The 19,601-nt window shown below is 42.9% G+C and overlaps 1 protein-coding gene across 11 annotated transcripts in view; it reads right to left on the reverse strand.

The window, feature by feature from the left end:
• Window positions 1–19,601, reverse strand: part of ST3GAL4 (ST3 beta-galactoside alpha-2,3-sialyltransferase 4) — a 161,029-nt gene that overhangs the window by 129,231 nt on the left and 12,197 nt on the right. The window contains exon 2 of one of the 11 annotated variants that reach the window (XM_060268388.1): window positions 3,200–3,324. The exons of 8 other annotated variants lie outside the window; for them this stretch is intronic. The gene's annotated coding sequence lies outside the window, so the exon portion shown is untranslated. Of the gene's footprint in view, window positions 1–3,199; window positions 3,325–14,132; window positions 18,360–19,601 lie in introns of those variants that run through there. 2 more of the 11 variants (XM_060268389.1, XM_060268387.1) reach the window with 2 other exon arrangements.

Below are 19,601 nucleotides of genomic sequence, written 5' to 3' on the forward strand. Positions count from 1 at the left end.
CAACCCCAGCATCTTGCGTTAAAATGGTCAATGTGTCTGTATGTCTAGAGACAATGGATGAAGCAAACCCTATTAGTTGTACTGCTGGATAAGTTTTTAATGGTTACAGTATTTGTATTTGTTTAAAAACCAATACAAAAAAAATTAAGTAACGAGAAAGATATCTGGCTAAGACCACTGACATTTCAGGTTATATACACATACCCTCCAACATTTCTCTGGTGAAAATAGGGACGTGCTATTCGATCCATCTGTTCATTTATGCATGCATGTATGTACAGTGGTGCCTCACAAGACGAATTTAATTCGTTCCACGAGTCAATTCATTTTGCGAAAAATTCATCTTGCGAATTGCGGTTTCCCATAGGAATGCATTGCAATTTCTTTTTTTGCCCATAGGAATGCATTAATTAAATTTCAATGCATTCCTATGGGAAACCGCAATTTGAAAGATGAATTTTTCGCAAAACGAATTCGTCTTGTGAGTCACCATCAGATCGCAAGACGCATTCGTCTTGCGAAAAATTTGTCTTGCAGGGCTTTCGTCTGGCGAGCAGGTCGGCCCCCTGGCACTGAGGGGCGGAGATCGCTCCAGCGCCCCCGCCCTCGCAGGGCGCAGCATGGTTTCCGCGTGGCACCCTGCCTACCGGCCCAGCGCCCTGGCACACCGCGCCACCGGGGGTCTACCTAGAGCCGGCCCTGACTGTATGTATTATCTTGCCCATCTGACTGGGTTGCCCCAGCCACCTTGGACAGCTTCCAACATATTGAAAAACATAATAAAATATTAAACATTAAAAATATTAAACATTAAAACATTAAAAACTTCCCTATAAAGATGCCTTCTAAAAGGTTGCATGGTTACTTATCTCCTTGGCTCAGGGATTGCATAACTCCATGCCTTCCAACATTTCTCCAATGAAAATAGGGATGTCCTAAGGAAAAATGGGACGTTCCGGGATCAAATCAGAAACTGGGACGGCTTCTGTAAATCCAGGATTGACCCTGGAAAATAGGGTCACTTGGACGGTCTATAAACTGTACATGGCTGGACAAATTGTTTTATGAAGTATTAGGCAGCCTCTGAGAGCCAATGTTGTCTTGGATGTGTCTGGATAAGTGCTGAGAAAAAAAGGAATACTCACACAAGCACACACCTCAAGACAAGCATGGCCAGCACGCTGGTTTATCTGAACCACCCGCCCAGCCCAAAGAGATCTGATTAATTCACACAACAAAACCAGTGGACCTTAATATTTTGAGTGTAAGGGAGGATGCCTTCAAAGGGAGCGGCTGTGCAAGAACAACGTCCAAATGAAAGCTACAGATGTTATTAATTATGGTGCAATAGCCTCACCCATAGAGAGAGCAGAATACCAATATGATGAGCTCAAGTTAAAATGACAGCATTAGATAGGAAAGGGAAGAAATGCTTTTTTAAAAATAACAAAATAAAACAATGTAAAAAGGAGAAAAAAACTCCTTCCTGCATAAAAACAACCATTTCAGAGTACAGTACAATTCACAATAATTTTTCATGGCTTTGTAAGACTCCAGCAAAAGGAAAACTTATTGCAAAACATTGCAAGTGGGGCCAAAGGAGATACAGTTTCCTTTTGCTTTAGAGCCATTTTTTTTTAAAAAAATGTGCTTTTATTTTTGTTTCCCTATTTACAAATCCTTAGGAATTAGCATGCAGAGAATCCAGCACTAGACAATGGAGTTCCTCAGTCAGTAACCATGAGACTCTTAATCTCAGGGTCACAGGTTCAAGTCCCAAACTGGGCAAAAGACTGCTGAACAGCAGGGGTTGGACTAGATGACCCCTGTGGTCCCTTCCAACTCTACAATTCTATGATTCTACATGAATGACATTCCTAGTACCTGGGATGAATAGAGACATCGGATTCTTATCTCATTATGCATGATCAAGCTTTCTTTAGCACCTCAGCCCAGGACTAATTGCAGCCATCAGCAGCCATTAACAGCCATCTACAGGTTTACCACTCCCATCAGCCCATCACCCATTCCCACCCACCCCCACCACCCTCTGTATATATATAGGGTCTGACACTTCTGTTTCTAGTGTATCTGAAGAAGTGTGCATGCACACGAAAGCTCATACCAAAATATAAACTTAGTTGGTCTTTAAGGTGCTACTGAAGGAATTTTTTTATTTTGCTTCGACTCAGACCAACACGGCTACCTACCTGTGACATTCCTAGTAAGTCCTTGAATTTTTCCAGGACTGGGGCCGATTTTAGGAATCAGGAAAGAAGAAGGGACAAAATAAAAGCAATTGAGCTTCTCTAGCCAAATAATATCCAAATGGATTTAGCAGGATCTCTCTCACCATTAAGGGAAGCAGCAGCCTGTGGACACCTGAGTTTGCATATTCTCCCTCCCCATGGGTAGGGCATTTATTTTTTATATTCATTTAATTTAAACTGTATTTATTTAGTGCATTTGCTACGTTTAGGAGCTCAGAATGATGTGCCAAGTTCTCCTTCCCCATCTCAGCCACGCCTAATTCACAGAGGAATTATTTTAGCCTCACAGTAACCCTGAAAGTTAGGTTAGGCCCCAACTGCACTATGCATTTTAAGCAGTTATCATACCACTTTAAACAAACATGGCTTCCCTCAAGGAATCTTGGAAACTATAGTTTCTGAATGGTGTTGGGAGTTCTTAGGAGATCTTGGTTCCCCTCACAGAGCAACAATTCCCTGGAAAGAGGGATTGACTATTAAGTCACTCTGGGATGGGAACAGGGGTCTCCTAACAACTCTTAGCATCCTTTACAAACTGAAGCTTGCTGGAAGGGATCTGTAGGTCCCTTCACACATATGTGGTGGGACTATCTCAAAGTTGCCCAGTTCTGGGATGAGATGTTTGGGGAACAAAAATATTGGGGAAACCTGTAAAGAAAAAACCCCGAATGGCATTGCTGAGTACATTCAGTGGAGACAGCCAAGTTTTATATATATATATACCGTACATTTAATTGGCTACTTATAAATGGGAAAGAAGCAAAGAGTTTAAATGCACGAAAGTGATATCATGCCATTTGAGACGTAGCACTTTCTGATAAGCTGACAAAAACGTTTTGCAACTAAAGGGCAATAATAATAATAAATATGTTCATGGCAGGTGGTCATTCATCCAGCACACAACAAAGATTCCACAGGACAAATTGTACCTGGCACATTCCATACCATGGTTCTGCTAACATTTTCCTTCATGTTCATATTAGCAACTTTCAGTCTCTTTCCACTTCAGGGCTTGTATGAACTTTACTGTTTGCATCTGAACTACCGCATGCCTCTATGTTGAGGAAAGGGGGGGGGGTGTTCAGTTCATTGTCATCATCCGGAGAGAGAGAGAGAGAGAGAGAGAGAGAGAGGTTCATAGTTGAAGGAATGATCTGAACCTGGGTTTCCCGGGTCTTAGTTTGGCACTCTAACCCAGGCATCCCCCAACTTCGGCCCTCCAGATGTTTTGGACTGCAATTCCCATCATCTCTGACCACTGGTCCTGTTAGCTAGGGATCATGGGAGTTGTAGGCCAAAACATCTGGAGGGCTGCAGTTTGGGGGTGCCTGCTCTAACCACTACACCACACAGTCTGTAGTACACCACCAAGCACTCCCCCTAGCATCTCATGCAATGCTTTCTTTTTGGAGGAGAGGCTGCAGCTGCAAAGCTGAAGGTGCTGGGTTTCCTTCCCTCCCTCATCACCCCAAGCCCTGGTGTACAAAACTTAAAAGTGCAAGATACAAACCAGCTGTTGCAAGGAAGAAAAAGATAAAGAGAGCACTGCCCCATGTGTCCTGGAAATTTCAGGGCATTTATGTGTCCCCTGTTGACTCAGAACCACCCTGAACGCATCTTTATTTTCATACAAAATCAATTTGGACCTATACATGCATGAATTGGCTGGAAAGAGGAACTTCTCATTTTTCATAAGGACTTCATTCCCTCCCCCCCCCCCAAAAAAAAGTGTTAGAGGGCTGTTGTGCTGAGACTTGGCTACACTGCACCTGACATTGACCACATTCAAGCATAGTGGCAGGTGAGTCATTAAGGTGATCATCCAAGACAATTGCATCAATTGATTCTCCCCCAAAAGTCCAAACTACTAACAAAGCCAAATGTTCCAGAAAAGTCACACTAAACAATGAAGTATTAAAGCTGTCTTCTGGCTGGCCCAAAATAAATCCTGGTTAGGCTAGTGGAAGAAGAAGAAGGAGTAGATGTAGGGCCTGAAGATGCCCCCCCCCCAGATGGAGGGGAGAGGTCCTCCCCTTCTGTATCTAGATGACAGAGGAGAGGAAGAAGCAGCTCTACCAGCCCTTTCCCCTGACCTTCCATTGCTGGGAAATTCTAGTTTAGGATCCCTCCTAGGCCCCATTTTCAGATTTTCATCTCCCTTGGGATTAGTTAGACATGCAAAGGGTTGAGAGTCCAAGTCAATCAAGTGTTAATAGGGTTTGAATGGTGTTGAGACAGTGCCTGGCCCTCCGAAGCTAAACCACAAAATTATTTGCATGCTTGAAGAAAGTTGAACTGCCAAAGTACATGCAATTGCCTCCTCTCTACCTACCATGCCCCAAATAAGGAATGAAACAAAAACATCTCAAGATGAAGTCTAGCCAGAACCACACCACTGACTATCTAGAACAGGCATCCCCAAACTGCGGCCCTCCAGATGTTTTGGCCTACAACTCCCATGATCCCTAGCTAACAGGGCCAGTGGTTGGGGAAGATGGGAATTGTAGTCCAAAACATCTGGAGGGCTGAAGTTTGGGGATGCCTGATCTAGAACAGTGATAGCCAAACTTGGACCTCCAGCTGTTTTGGGACTACAACTCCCATCATCCCTAGCTAACAGGACCAGTGGTCAGGGATGATGGGAATTGCAGTCCCAAAACAGCTGGAGGGCCAAGTTTGACCATCACTTATCTAGAAAGGGCTTCATTAACAGCAACCAAACTTTTCAGCCTCACTGGTTGCAAATATTATTGATGCCGACTGGGGAATCTACTGCTGCAACACTCCCACTGATTGTTTTTACCTATTGACCCTCTTCAATCAAGCCTCTTCAATCACACACACACACACACCTCATTTAACCTCTTGCACCAGTTATAAACCTCAGGTTTCATGCCAGAAGGTGGCACTAACCGTAAGCACTGTGTGAGAAACTTGTTTGCAGTCACTGGAATTTAAGAATATTGTAATGTTAAAAAAAGAAAGAAAAGAAACCAGAGGAAGTGGTTCTTGGAAGACAGGATGTCAATTTATACCTTTATTAGAGCCAGTATTTCTGAGAAAGGGGCATGTGTTTGTGTTTGTGTGTTGGGAGGGTGGGCAAATCCAGGAATGCAATCAACCACCACACAATTTCTTAAACTAAGCAGATTTTCTGGCTATACTTCCCAGCGGAAACCTGCACAAACCAAGCTACTTGGAATCGTAGTTTCAGGTTTTTGCCATTGCCTTGACCTACGGCGAAAAAAATAAACTTAAACGCATGCCTACGTCTTTGCTGAGCCTCCTCCTGCAAAACTTGCTTGCTGGGCAGTTGAATGCGGCAAAAACTTCACACTCTCGGTGATGACACAGCCATGGCCAATGGCCATCTCTTGCTTGCTGGGTATCTAACATTCTCTCCCTGCTTATAAGGGATGCAAGTGTTTGAAAGTGCTAGGGAGTACTCCTCTCTCCTGCCTGGAGCTGGACACAGATCAAGGGATCTGGCAGTTCTCACCAGATACGGAAAAGAGCAAAACAGCTTTGAGTTTCACTCCCAAGAGGAGAGAGACCGCTTCCTTTCAAGCATTATGTCAGACTCGGTGCTAGAGCTGGACAGATCACAGCCTAGTACTCCTTAGGGTAGCTGGACAGAACTAAAAAGCATTTGTCAGGATGAGAAGCTGGGTTTCTTTCTCTGCAACAGAAAGCTGCGGTGATGACCAAGGAGATCTCCCACGATAGCCACCTTGCTTTACTTCTCAGCCATGTCAGGGTTAGGCAGAAATGAGACTGGCTTCCAGATCTCTGGGGAATTTGTGGGAGATGGAGTTTTTCTTGCTTAAAAGCAGCAACAGCCACATTAAATTAGTCTGCTAGAATCAAGAGAGCCAGGAGTAGCTTTTCCGTGAGAAAAACTCAGTTCTGGTACTGAAAATAAAAAGGCACCCTGTTCCTAAGCTATGATCTCCCCTTCTCTCCCCAAAAGCACACTGTTTTATACTGTACTGAGTCCCTTTGGTGGATCTTAAGGCTCCAAGTAAGCCATGTCAACTAAAATAGATCCTTTGCACACTTGAGATCTGCCCACCCCTGAGAGCTGCAGCAATGGGTCTCAGAATGAAAGCCTGACTGAAAGGCTCAAGCCTCTATCCAGGATTGGAACTCCTCTCCGACCCCCAGGCAGCCTGCAGATAGGAGTTGCTCCTTTTCGTAGCCCTTATGCAGCCTAGCCTTCTGACCACTTTCAGAGCCCAGCCACATAAGCTCACTCGCTTACTTCAGTATCAGTATCAAACTTTATTTCGGTCACAGACTGAAATATTATTGCATTTATATACCACTTTTTCTCCAGGGAGCTCAAAGTGGTATGCATGGTTTTCTCCTTCCTCATTTAATCACCACAACAACCCTGACAGGCACTGACTGGCCCAAGGTCACCCAGTGAGCTTCATGGCTGTGTGGGGACTTGAACTCTGGTCTCCCAGCCATCCTTCAAAATCCACAAAATTTGCAAGGCAGTTCTCCAGGTTCAAAAAGGGGTATAAAGTATGCCTAAAAATGCATATATATTAGTGAAAATTATGTACAAAAATGCATTATGTTAGGGAATATTATTGCAAAATATGTGTTTATTGGGCAAAATTGCATATGAACATCTGAATATTAGAGAAATTTGCACTAAAATGCTGGTGAATTGTTGAAGGTTGCTTTTGTTTTGTTTTGTTTTTTGTTTAATGCAAACTGATGTAGAAATGAAATAAAAAAAATTCTTCCAGTAGCACCTTAGAGACCAACTAAGTTTGTCATTGGTATGAGCTTTCGTGTGCATGCACACTTCTTCAGATATGTGGGGAACATGGGGGAAAAGAGAATGAGGCAAACAGAAACTGACAGTTTAGCCCATCCCTACCCGACAAAAACCCAAAAGCTGTAACATAAGGTTTGTTCTCTGCAGGAGAAAAACCACAGGCCTGTGGTGGCATATAACTCTGATAAGGGAAGTTATGGCTTAGCTGCAGAAGCACAGAAACAGCAGAACAAGAGCAGGAGGAGTGAAACAGACGCGATTTTTCGTCTGGGTTCCCCGAACAGTTGCTCGTTCTTGCTAAGCCAATGGCTTAGCACTACATGTGAATATATCTCTGAAATAATTATCAAAATCTTCTCAGGGAAGAAGTAATTGCTAGTTTGTTTTAGTCCACCAGATGTTGATGAACGACAAGTTTCATTACCCTTAGTCATTGGCCATGCTTGCTAAGGCTGATGGGAGTTGTAGTTCAGCAACTTCCTGAAGGTCAAAGGCTCCCCATTCTTGCCAACAATTTGTACTTCAGACAGCCCCAAAGCAAGCACATTTGCTACCACAAGCACCAGCAAAGAAAGGAAAAGAAAGTCTATTTAAGATTTCCAGGTCGTGTGTGAGGCTATGTAATTTTTCGAACTGTTCAATTACCCCAACAAAAAGCCACTGCTGCTCCTTGTTATAATAAGGCAGGGTCCAGGAGAAAGAAAAGTTCTCAGATGCCAAGAAAGAAAGGAAGTTGGCAATCAATGCATTCCCATTCTGAAACCATCTCCAGGATGGAAACAAGTTAAACTAGCAAGCAGCAAAAAGATTGCTATTGATGGCTGCGTCATTTAAAAGCTATCTTGGACAAGGCCTCTTTGAATGACGAGTGCCTAGCAGGAGGCAATATAAGCCAGGAAATTCAACTTCTATTTCTAAACTTTGCCTCCTGGGAATGTAGGCAATGCAATAATATGCTCTTCAATAGCACTTTCCATCCAAGTATCGCAAATGCATTACAAGCAATAATGTATTACATTTCACAAGCCCCAGGTGGCAGATACATACATCATATAAGATGGGAGAGACAGTCAAACAATCTAATTCTTTATCATTTACCTGGATCTGAGTGCAATGAGTGACTGTTTTGAAAAGGCTTCAGCTCCCACTTGTTTTCTACATGCAAGACAAAACATCTGTGAGTGATGTGCCCCTAATTTCCCAGCTTTCCACTTTCACTAATCACTGTCTGCATCAGACTGGGTCAGTCATAATGAACTACGGTATGTGTAATAAACCATGGTTTACTGGACCAAAATCAAGCATTGTGTCCACACACTCTGTCACCCCCCTCCCTTCTCTCACATGCTTAACGAAAAAACATATACCATTTGTTAAGCCAGTTTCTCATTACAGGAAAATGGTTTAATACCCGGGTTTATAGTAAGAAATCAAACCAGTTTTCTGGTTCAAATGCAACAGGAAACTGAGTTAATGAACTGCAAAAGTTTTCCACTAATGAAAGGAGGTAGAAAGGTATGTGCAGACACAGCATTTGATCTTGATCTAATAAACCAGTTTATTGGACTGAGATAATTACATCTGAAATGAGCTACTGAGTTGCCTGCTGAAGAACCATGCCCATCTGTGCAACAATTGGGATTCTGGGGTATGCTTTGATAGAGATGTTCAATTCACAATGAGAATCAGTGCAAGGAAAACTTAGAAGCAGGGAAGCTTCCGAGCCATCACTGGTTTTCTCAGTGAGAACCACTTGTGTACAGTATGTTACCTGTGGACGTTCTTCCCTTATTTTTAGCAGTTTTTTTATAAGAAGCTGGTAGAGTCACCAAATTCCACCAGCTGGCCTTGAAAAATAATGAGGTGTCATTGATTTAAGGACACAGTCAAGTTCCTAAGGAAAATAAGTCATGAACCAACAGTGCTTATGTACCAATACAAAAAGTATTAATTGTTATGTGCTGCTTTCCTAGTAACTTTTCTGTGTACTTCCAGAGGGCAAAAAGTATAGTTTAGAAGCTGATATTATTCTCTTTATTCTGCACAGCTTCTTTGAAGCACAGCATATTTTTGCACCCAGAGGGTGCAAAGTTCCACAGAAGATGAAGGTCCTTTGTGTGAGAATCACAGAGATCCAACATGTTGAGGAATACCTCCTGAGGACACAACTACTAACAGAGCACAGACCTTGCATGCAAATACAGTAGGTCCAGGTTCAATCTTTGGCATATTCAGGTAAGGCTGAGAAAAGCTCCTACCGTATCTGAAACCCCAGAGAGCTGAGACCAATCAGTGTAGAGCTAAACAGGCCAATGATCTGCTTCATACTCCCAACACCAAGTGTAGAGGAACCACTGGCCCTTCAGATGTGACTGGACTACAAGTCCCATCAGACCTGCCCACTGGCCATGCTTGCTGGGACCGATGGGAGTTGTAGTTCATCAATATCTGGCGGCCCAAGTTCTCCACACCTGCTCCACTTCATATTAGTTACCGTGGGGCAACATAACCCAAAAGGACTCTGTATCTTCCGTCATTTCCGAATTTACCTCCAGGTCTGCTGATTTAACAACTGCTCTGTTTCGTTAGGGTCCTACAAGAACTAAATGATATTGGGCATGGAAAGGTGTTTCAAAACTTATTATTTCCTTGAGGAAATTTGTCCTACATCCAGTTAAGATGTCTTCCCCGCCCCTGCACTTGAAAAGTACTTACTTCAGAACCCATTTGCGCTCTGAAAACCAAGGTTGCCTAAGACCCCAGCGTTGTACGGCATTGACCTCATCCTGTTTCTTATTTCACCGGAACACTTCCTGTCTTATTCATTCATTAAATTTAAACCCTGCCTTCTTCCTCCCCAAGGAGCCCAGGGCGGCAACAGGAATTTCACGGAAGAAAAAGCCACCCTTCTTTGCAAAGACCATCAGTGCAATGTTTTATTTTCATTGTGCAAAGCTTAAAGAGGAAACGTAATGTTCCATTTAAAGTAAGCTACTGAAGAAAATAATGTTTTTGGGGAAGTCAAACCTGCCAAGAGGAAAGGAAGACTGAAGGAATGGCAAAGTCATTCAATTGTATTCCTTATCAGAACACCATCGTCATGATTCCTTTGCAATAACAGCTTATCACAAAACCATTACGCTCAAAACAGCTTATAACAATGAGAATGTTACCACAGTATCAACACTTGCAAGGATAGTTCCATAACAACACTCATGGAAGGAGTTCATATGTGAGTTTCACTATGTAAGCTTGACAACTAGTAATAATTTTTTCCTCCCTTCAGAGGATGGGAGTGGTGGCTTGAGATTTTTTTAAAGCCCTGAAAATTAATGACGTGACAAACCAAATAGGCTTCCAGAAGTGCTACAGGTCAGGATGAGACTTTTTGAAAACACCCTTACAAATAATCAGCACCCAGATGAGAAGTTGAAAGAACCACTCTTTAAATTCAATTGCCAGTGTAAAGTCTGCCATTCTGATGTTATCCAGGGAATCCCCAAGGTGAACACAGTTCATTACAGCGAGGAAAAACAAATAAAATGTTGTAAAGATGAAATAAAATACATTTCCAGTTACAAGGAAATAGGTTTGCAAATACGGTATTAAGGCTGTGATCCTAAACCCCACTTAAACTGGGAGGAAGCCCCACTGAAGTGAGCAGGGCTTACTTCTGAGTAGACATTATCTGAGTAGCCATTAACTTCCTACCCCGTTTTCCATGGAGATGTTGTTGTTTCTTCCCTTCTGCTGCATTCTACAATGGAACCTCGGTTTATGAACACCTCGGTTTACAAATTTTCGGTTTACGAACGTCGCAGATCCATCTGGAACGGATTAATTCACTTTCCATTACTTTCAATGGGAAAGTTCGCTTCAGTTTATGAACGCTTCAGTTTATGAACAGACTTCCGGAACCAATTACACCCATGCTTCGGGTTAAGTATGCTTCAGGTTGAGTACTCCGCGGACCCGTCTGGAATGGATTCATCCACTTTCCATTACTTTCAATGGGAAAGTTTGCTTCAGTTTATCAACGCTTCAGTTTATGAACAAGACTTCCAGAACCAATTGTGTTCATAAACCGAGGTACCACTGTATCTTCTATCTATTCAATCATAACCATGATATTAGAATCTAATTACTTTTGTTGTTCATAGCTCAAATCCTGCTCATGAGTTCATCATAATATAGCAGGGGTAGGCAACCTAAGGCCCGTGGGCCGGATGCGGCCCAATCGCCTTCTCAATCCGGCCCACGGATGGTCCGGGAATCAGCATGTTTTTACATAAGTAGAATGTGTCCTTTTATTTAAAATGCATCTCTGGGTTATTTGTGGGGCCTGCCTGGTGTTTTTACATGAGTAGAATGTGTGCTTTTATTTAAAATGCATCTCTGGGTTATTTGTGGGGCATAGGAATTCATTCATTCCCCCCCCCCCAAAAAAAAATATTGTCCGGCCCACCACGAGGGATGAAAAAGGTTGCTGACCCCTGTACTATAGTATTTCTTTAAGTAATCCAGAAAAGGCATCCATTCTTTTCTGTCATACAATCAATGAGCCAGGAGGACTTTCCAAAACACCGAGTGATGATTCATTTAGGTAAAAAGTGGGGGTGAAACAGTCCTGCCAATAAACCTAATTTTCCTACCATCACCAAATACTGTATCCTGGTTTTGTTGGGGTGTGGGTAGCCATTGTTAAGAGTTTACCATTTTCTTATCAGATGGGTTGCTTAATTGTAAAACGAGTTGTTGCTTTCTGAAAACGAGCTATGCAGAACACAGTTGCTTTCTGAAAACGAGCTATGCAGAACACACAGCAAGATACAATAAAAGCCCCTCTAAGCCGCCCACAGAGAGAAAGGGGCAAACTGAGAACCTTTGGAAATCCAGGGTTAGAATTCTCTGTATGATGCTAGGGCCAGATTTAGGTTTGATGAGGCCCTAAGCTACTGAAGGTAATGGGGCCCTTTATATGTCCAGCTGTCCTTTGTCAACAACAAATTGTTGCTGTTTTTTGTGTTAAATATATGCTATATGGTCATTTGTGGACCTAATAGGTATCTAAAGCCATTTGCACACAACAACAAAAAGTAATTGTTGAACTGAAATACAATTAAGAAGTATATTAATAGTGAAATAATTATTAAGCTCAAACTGTATGTAGGTTTTATTTTATTTGATTTTTATCTTATATTTTGGAAATGTACATCCAGGTGTTTTTTTCCCTTTAATTTTTTTTGGGGGGGGGCAAGAGAGTGGGGCCCTAAGCTATAGCTTGTTTAAAGGTAAAGGGACCCTTGACCGTTAGGTCCAGTCACGGACGACTCTGGGGTTGCAGTGCTCATCTCGCTTTACTGGCCGAGGGGGCTGGCATACAGCTTCCAGGACATGTGACCAGCATGACAAAGCCGCTTCTGGCAGCCCACGGAAACACCATTTACCTTCCCGCTATAGCGGTACCTATTTATCTACTTGCACTTTGACATGCTTTCGAACTGCTAGGTTGGCAGGAGCAGGGACCGAACAACGAGAGCTCACCCCGTCGCGGGGATTCGAATCGCCGACCTTCTGATCGGCAAGGCCTAGGCTCAGTGATTTAACCCACAGCACCAACCGCTTTCCATAGTTTGTTTAGCTTATACATAAATCCGCCACTGATTATGCTGTTATTGAGCCTTGGCGCAGAAGTACCTGCACCAGAGGTGAGCATCCACTGGCTGAACACAGCCTTCAGAGCTTGGTATCTTAACTCTTGAGACTCTTACCACCCCAGAATGCCATCAGTACTCACCAGCAGTAGTGTAGTGGCAAATTCAGAAGTTCAGGGTCCCTTTCATGACAGTCACAGTCGCACACCCTCACAGCCATGCCCCCTTCTAAGATTATGCAACAATATTTTAATTATACAATAATAATAATTAGGAACGCATTGCCATGACCAATGAAGATCTCAAAGTGTGGCCATTCATGGAGAGCTCCAATATCTTACTGCAAAGTGACTTAAGTTGTGTTTCCCTTTGTGCATAACAGAACTTGCACACCATTCCCTTGAAACTGAAGCGCCTTGTGTTTGCAGTGTTCCTAAGGGCTTAGTTTTGAGCATATGGAACACCAACATCAACTCAGTGTGCTTCTTGTGTGCCTTCTCCAGAGTGACCCGAGGAGCCAATCCACAGTTGTGAACTTGCCTCTGTTCACTCTGATTGGCTCCAATCACGACAAAGGCCGAGAGGACTTCTTCTCAGCGGCTAAAGGGTTCTCTTGTATGCTGATTGAGCGGTTCTAGGATGCTGTGGACCCTGCGGCAGAAATAGTAGCAGATCTTCAACCCCTCATCCCACAACCTAGGATCTCTGCATCTCTGCCCACCAGCTCCAATCCCCGTGCCCACCTCTGGTGCTTTGGCCTGACTGCAGTGCATCCTTGAACTATGATAACGTTGCACAGGTGGGAAAATGTGTATGCCTGCATTGTAGCCTACTGTACAAAAGCCATGCGAAACCCACTCATCCTCAAGAGGTTGTCCACGAAGGAATGATGTCCTGATGCTGAAAACAGCTCCCTACCTTTTACCTACACTATACAATTTTGAGAACAAAAAAAGGAGAGCTTTCCTAACTAATGTGTGCCACTATTTCCCATTTCATTTGCCATTCATGGTGTGGTGAAGAACTACATATTTCTAGAGGGTTTAGGATTTGATAGATATTAGCCAGTCATTTGAAATTGCATTGTATGTTTTTGCTTTGCCCATAATATTCCAAAGGAGACTGAATTTGCAGTTCTACATCTAGGAGCTTGAATGTACCAATATAACCCTCCCCTCCATGTACATTTGGGTGTGACAGCTTCTTGTCAAGACTGATTTACAACTGTTTCCTGTACTTTAGCATGACTATTCTGCCAGCTTTTCCAGCAGCTTAGTTAATCTACTTATAATATCCTGTTGTTCCCTTGCTGGATCAAATCTTCTTCTGCTAGCTCTGACCAATCTGGCAAATCCATAGCTAAATTCTTAGGGACTGACTTGCTTTCATCTGTAAATAACTGAGTGGCCAACTTACAATTTTTGTAGGTTATCAGTGTTCTTTTTGGGAGGTGCTGTGATTGGTTCATCCCCCATGAATAAGATCTGTGCCTAGATCTGTGACCTGCTATGGTTGAATTTAAGGATGCTTTCCCACACAGACCTCCTTTTCTGACCAACAGCAGAGATCCAACTGGTGTGTCTTCAAAATGCCCAATAGGATATACCCGCTTCTCAATCAATTCAGTTTTCATTCCTATGATGGACAAAACCATTTTAGTTTCAAAAGTGAGAAGAATTCTCTGGGATTGTCCATTATCTCAGATCTTCTTAACTAACTTCAGAGCCATATTGCCCAGTAATAACCTTAGATATTTAGCCCAGAACATGGACCCTCAAGTAGGGAAGTGGTCTCCATAGCTATAATATCACATGGTTTCAATGTTACTGTAGGTTATTCATTTAAGTTGGAATTCTCATTTCTCTGATTTTAGTTAAATTATTTCAGGGCACTGAGGGAATACAGTCCTGAGCTGAAATAGGACTCTGTACTCTTGACCTACACTGTACCAGTCTCAGTCTCTTAAATAGAACTGACTTTAGAGAAATCTGCATTTAGCTACAAAACCCATTGTGTGACTTTGGACCAATTACCATCTCTCAGCCTAAATGACCTTACAAGGCTGTGCATGGATAAAATATAGGGAATCATGTGTGCCAGGGAATCATGCTCCCCCTCAGTAGCTGTTCAACCACAACTCCCATCATCCCTGAGCATCAGCCATGTTGGGTGGGGCTGATGGGAATTGAAGTCCAATACAGCTGGAGGGCCACAGGTTCCCCAATGCTATGTACATCAATTTGAGCCCCTTGAACAAAGGATGTTATAGAAAAGCCATATATAAATCAACTAAACATTATGGTTGGTTCATTTTTCAAACAGAACTCAATGAAAATGGGCAGACATTTGAGCAGTAGGAAAAAAAAACCCATTGATCCAGCACTCAAAGAACCCCAGGGAGATACTAAGAGATACCATATATCATTTCCTAAAAGGAGAGGGGTGAATATGGTTTGTCATACAGAGATAAAGGTCTGGCTTCTCAAACATTCTCTACACCCAAAGTAGCCAACACGCTGCCCTCCGTATGTTGCAGAGTACAACCCCCATCAGCTGCAATTCCCAGAGTGGTTTAACAATTGATCCCTCTTCCTAGGAAACTCTTGAGAATTGTCGCTGTGTGAGGGGAATAGGGGGTCTCCTAACAACTCTCAGGGACCTTAATAAGGTACAGTTTACAGTTCCCATGATTTTTGGGGAGCAGCCATGACTGTTTAAAGTGGTTCGATACTGCTCTAAAGGTATAGTGCAAATGGGGCCTAGGAAGATGACTGCAAACAATGAAACAGTAGAATTACTCATTGTTTCCTCAGTAAAGAACTGGTGGGCATCCCACCTACAGAGCAGTTTCCAGTTAGAGGTTTTTATATATATATAAAAAACCCAACAGAAGCACAAATAGATGAAGAATAAAAGAATAAGGTGAGAGAAATGAAAATAAAAGGTGTGGAGGCACATTTCTCTCTTACCTACCACAATGAATAGATAACACAGAGCTCATGGAGAGGGGGAAAGGAGAAAAGGTATCTTCTCTGAGGCCCTCCTCACCACTTCAAATTGATTAGGTAACAATTTGAAGACCTGGTTTGGTGCCACGGCAAGTGGAAGCAGGGCCTTTTTCAGTGGTGGCACCCTCGTTGTGGAACTATTCATTCAAAATGGCCTACCCAGCAATCTCTCATTTTGCAGTTGGCACATTAAAACATTTCGGAAGACACCTGAAGGCCTACATGAACTCAATGATGTGTTAATCCCGTTGTGGAGTCCGGTTTCGTCTGCTTTAATGACAGGTATGCTGTTTATGATGGTGCAGTAATGTAGTTGTAGTGCAGAACTAAATACCTAAGGAATTGATGATCCTGTTCTGTAAAACTCCTGATCTGTAGGACTGCATTCCTGTTGAGATATGGCACGTTCCATGAAAACGTGGGAGATATTTTTGTTCCGACAATCTTCCCCGTCTCTGCCATGGGTGTTCATCCTGTACCCTTTTTAAACTTCTAATCTTCTTTTATTATATTTTGTACATTGCCTTAGGACATACATGGAAGGTGAATAATAATGATATAATAATAAAACAACATCTGCAGCAGCTGCTACTCAAGAGCTAGAGGTTACACCACTAGGCTGAAGGTCATATTGGATAATGGACAAAATCTTTCCCTTCAGAAAATGCAAACTAAACAAAACAAATTTATGTATCTTCAGATACCAGGGCAAGGGTTGTAGTCAACTAAATTTTACTCAGAGTAGACTCACTGAAACTAAGGGGCCTAACAGTCAGGTTCATTTATTTTGATGGGCTTACTCTGAGTAAAACTTAGTTAAACACCTCCTTGGAATTACAACCTTTCCCCAAAAAACAGAAACTTATTAGTCTTAGCAAGTACTGTAAAAGCTTATTTACAGACCCAACAGGTTTTTCCTGTATTCCCCTTTTATAAGAGGCATTCGTGCTTGGCTGGACTGAATGGTTCAACTAGCTCAACATCCTATGCATTAATGATAAATTCAGTCTCCCAAGTGCCCATTTGTATGTAGCCAAAACATCAACATGCATGCACAAAAAAAGGAGATATCTACAGGCTTGGGGAAACTCTAAGTAAGTTTTCTCTTTTTTCTTGCCAAAAACCTTTATTTTATACCAAAAATACTAATAATAATTATACATTTAGTTATACCCTGCCTTTTTCCCTGACAGAGACTCAAGGCAGCTTACAGATACTGCAATGGGGAACCAATAATTTAAAAACAATTAAGAGGAGGGGGCACACACATTATGATCTATCAGAAACATGCAGACAATTATGGGAGGGAGAGAAAACTCAAAATGGTCCAATGAGGGCTCAGCATGCTCAGTGACCACAGAACACCAAAAAGTCTCTAGAGAGGGAGAAAAAAAGGAATGGAAAGACAATAGAGGAACCCAGGAAAGGGTGTGGCCAGCTGGCACCTTCAACAGATGACTCCACCATTCAGCATGTGGTTTCACATCTCACTTTTTCTATCTGCTGTTGACTCAGAAGAAGAATAGGGCAACAATAATAAGGCTGGTTTTGCTTTTGTGCCTTCTGCAAGAGCCTACAGCAATAACAGAAATGACTCTTGGAGAAAGACAGTTGCTCAGTAGCAAAACTCATGTTTTACCTGAGGAAGGTGCCCAGGTTCAATCAAGACCAGGCGTGCTCCCTATCTGAAACCCTGGTGAGCAGCTGTCAGTCAGCGTGGAGCAGGGGTACCCAAACTAAGGCCCGGGGGCCGGATGCGGCCCAATTGCCTTCTAAATCCGGCCTGCGGACGGTTCGTGAATCAGCATGTTTTTACATGAGTAGAGTGTGTTCTTTTATTTAAAATGCATCTCTGGGTTATTTGTGGGGCATAGGAATTCATTCATATATTTTTTCAAAATACAGTCTGCCCCCCTACAAGGGCTGAGGGACAGTGGACTGGCCCCCTGCTGAAAAAGTTTGCTGGCCCCTGGTGTAGAGCAATGATATGACCTTGCATCAGGCAGCTTGCTACATTTTTTGACATTAAATTGGTGTGCCTGTCCTCCATCGTTTCATTTCTGTGCCAGGGACATCTTCTCCTCGCCAAAAACATCTTGTACACACCCCTCACTAGAACAATCTTTTGCAACATGGTACCAGCCACATGTTGTTTGACTCCAACTCTCCTCAACCCCAATCGGCCTGACCAATGGTCATGGAAGATGGCAGTTTCATTTTATTTAACAGAATGTTAAATAAAACACGTTTCCGAGCACAATTCAAAGTGTTGGTGCTGACCTTTAAAGCCCTAAATAGCCTCGGTCCAGTATACCTGAAGGAGCGTCTCCACCCCCATCGTTTTGCCCGGACACTGAGGTCCAGCACCGAGGGCCTTCTGGAGGTTCCCTCGTTGCGAGAAGCCAAGTTGCAGGGAACTAGGCAGAGGGCCTTCTCGGTAGTGGCGCCCGCCCTGTGGAACGCCCTCCCATCAGAGATCAAGGAGATAAACAACTACCAGACTTTTAGAAGACATCTGAAGGCAGCCCTGTTTAGGGAGGCTTTTAATGTTTAATCCATTACTGTATTTTATTTTTCTGTTGGAAGCCGCCCAGAGTGGCTGGGGAAACCCAGCCAGATGAGCGGGGTATAAATAAATTATTTATTTATTTATTTATTATTATTATTATTATTATTATTATTATTATTATTATTATTATGTACTATACACCGCTTGGTTGTAAATAGAACCTCTAAACACTGTCAGAAGTGAGGTTACAGGGAACCAGGTGGGGAAACAGCCAGAGGGCCTTCTCAGTAGTGGCGCCTGCCCTGTGGAACACCCTCCATCAGATGTCAAGGCAATAAGCAACTACCAGTACCTTACTTTTAAAAGACATCTGAAGGCAGCCCTGTTTAGGGAAGTTTTTAAATGTTGAATGCTGTACAGTATTGTGTTTTTAACATTCGGTTGGGAGCCGCCCAGAGTGGCTGGGGAAACCCAGCCAGATAAGCGGGGTTAATAATAATAATAATAATAATAATAATAATAATAATAATAATAAATAAGTTGTTGTTTACAAGAAATAAAAGAAAGCATTCATATGGCCAATCAAATGCCAAGTTAAAAGCAGATATTTTAAAAAATCAAAATACAATTAAGACCAACAGTTAAGCTAAAAACAGATTAAGGTAAAGGTAAAGGGACCCCTGACCATTAGGTCCAGTCACGGACAACTCTGGGGTTGGGCACTCATCTCGTGTTTTTGGCTCTGGGGTTGCGGCGCTCATCTCTCGCTTTTGACCAGCGTACAGCCTCCGGGTCATGTGGCCAGCATGACTAAGCCGCTTCTGGCAAACCAGAGCAGCTCACACGGAGACGCCGTTTACCTTCCTTACCTATTTATCTACTTGCCCTTCGTGCTTTCGAACTGCTAGGTTGGCAGGAGCTGGGACCAAATAATGGGAGCTCACCAGGTTGCGGGGATTCGAACCACCAACCTTTTGATCGGCAAGCCCTAGGCTCTGTGGTTTAACCCACAGCGCCAACTTCTACATAGTTTGGTAACATCTGGAGGGCATCAGGTCAGGGAAGATTACACTAGAATCTTGCTCTTTTGCTGCAGGGGCTTGGTCCAGGCACCCAATGGGGATCTTACAGTCAGACCCACTTGCAAGCCAGGCTTCTCAGAAGATGATTACACAGCGCTGGTTTCCCAAAACATCATGGAAGGGCAGAAGTTACTCAAAGCCTCCCTGGCTCATAGATTCATCAAATTGAGAAGGGATCCAAAGGCCGCGTCTGTTCCAGTCCCCTCTGCCCCCTCTGCTGCAGTACAGTACAGGATTGTTTGTGCATTAACCAGCATTGATATGTTTTGTCACTACTTGTGATGTT

Source organism: Zootoca vivipara, chromosome 15 (genome assembly GCF_963506605.1).
Source record: "Zootoca vivipara chromosome 15, rZooViv1.1, whole genome shotgun sequence".
NCBI classification, from domain to species: Eukaryota; Metazoa; Chordata; class Lepidosauria; order Squamata; family Lacertidae; genus Zootoca; species Zootoca vivipara.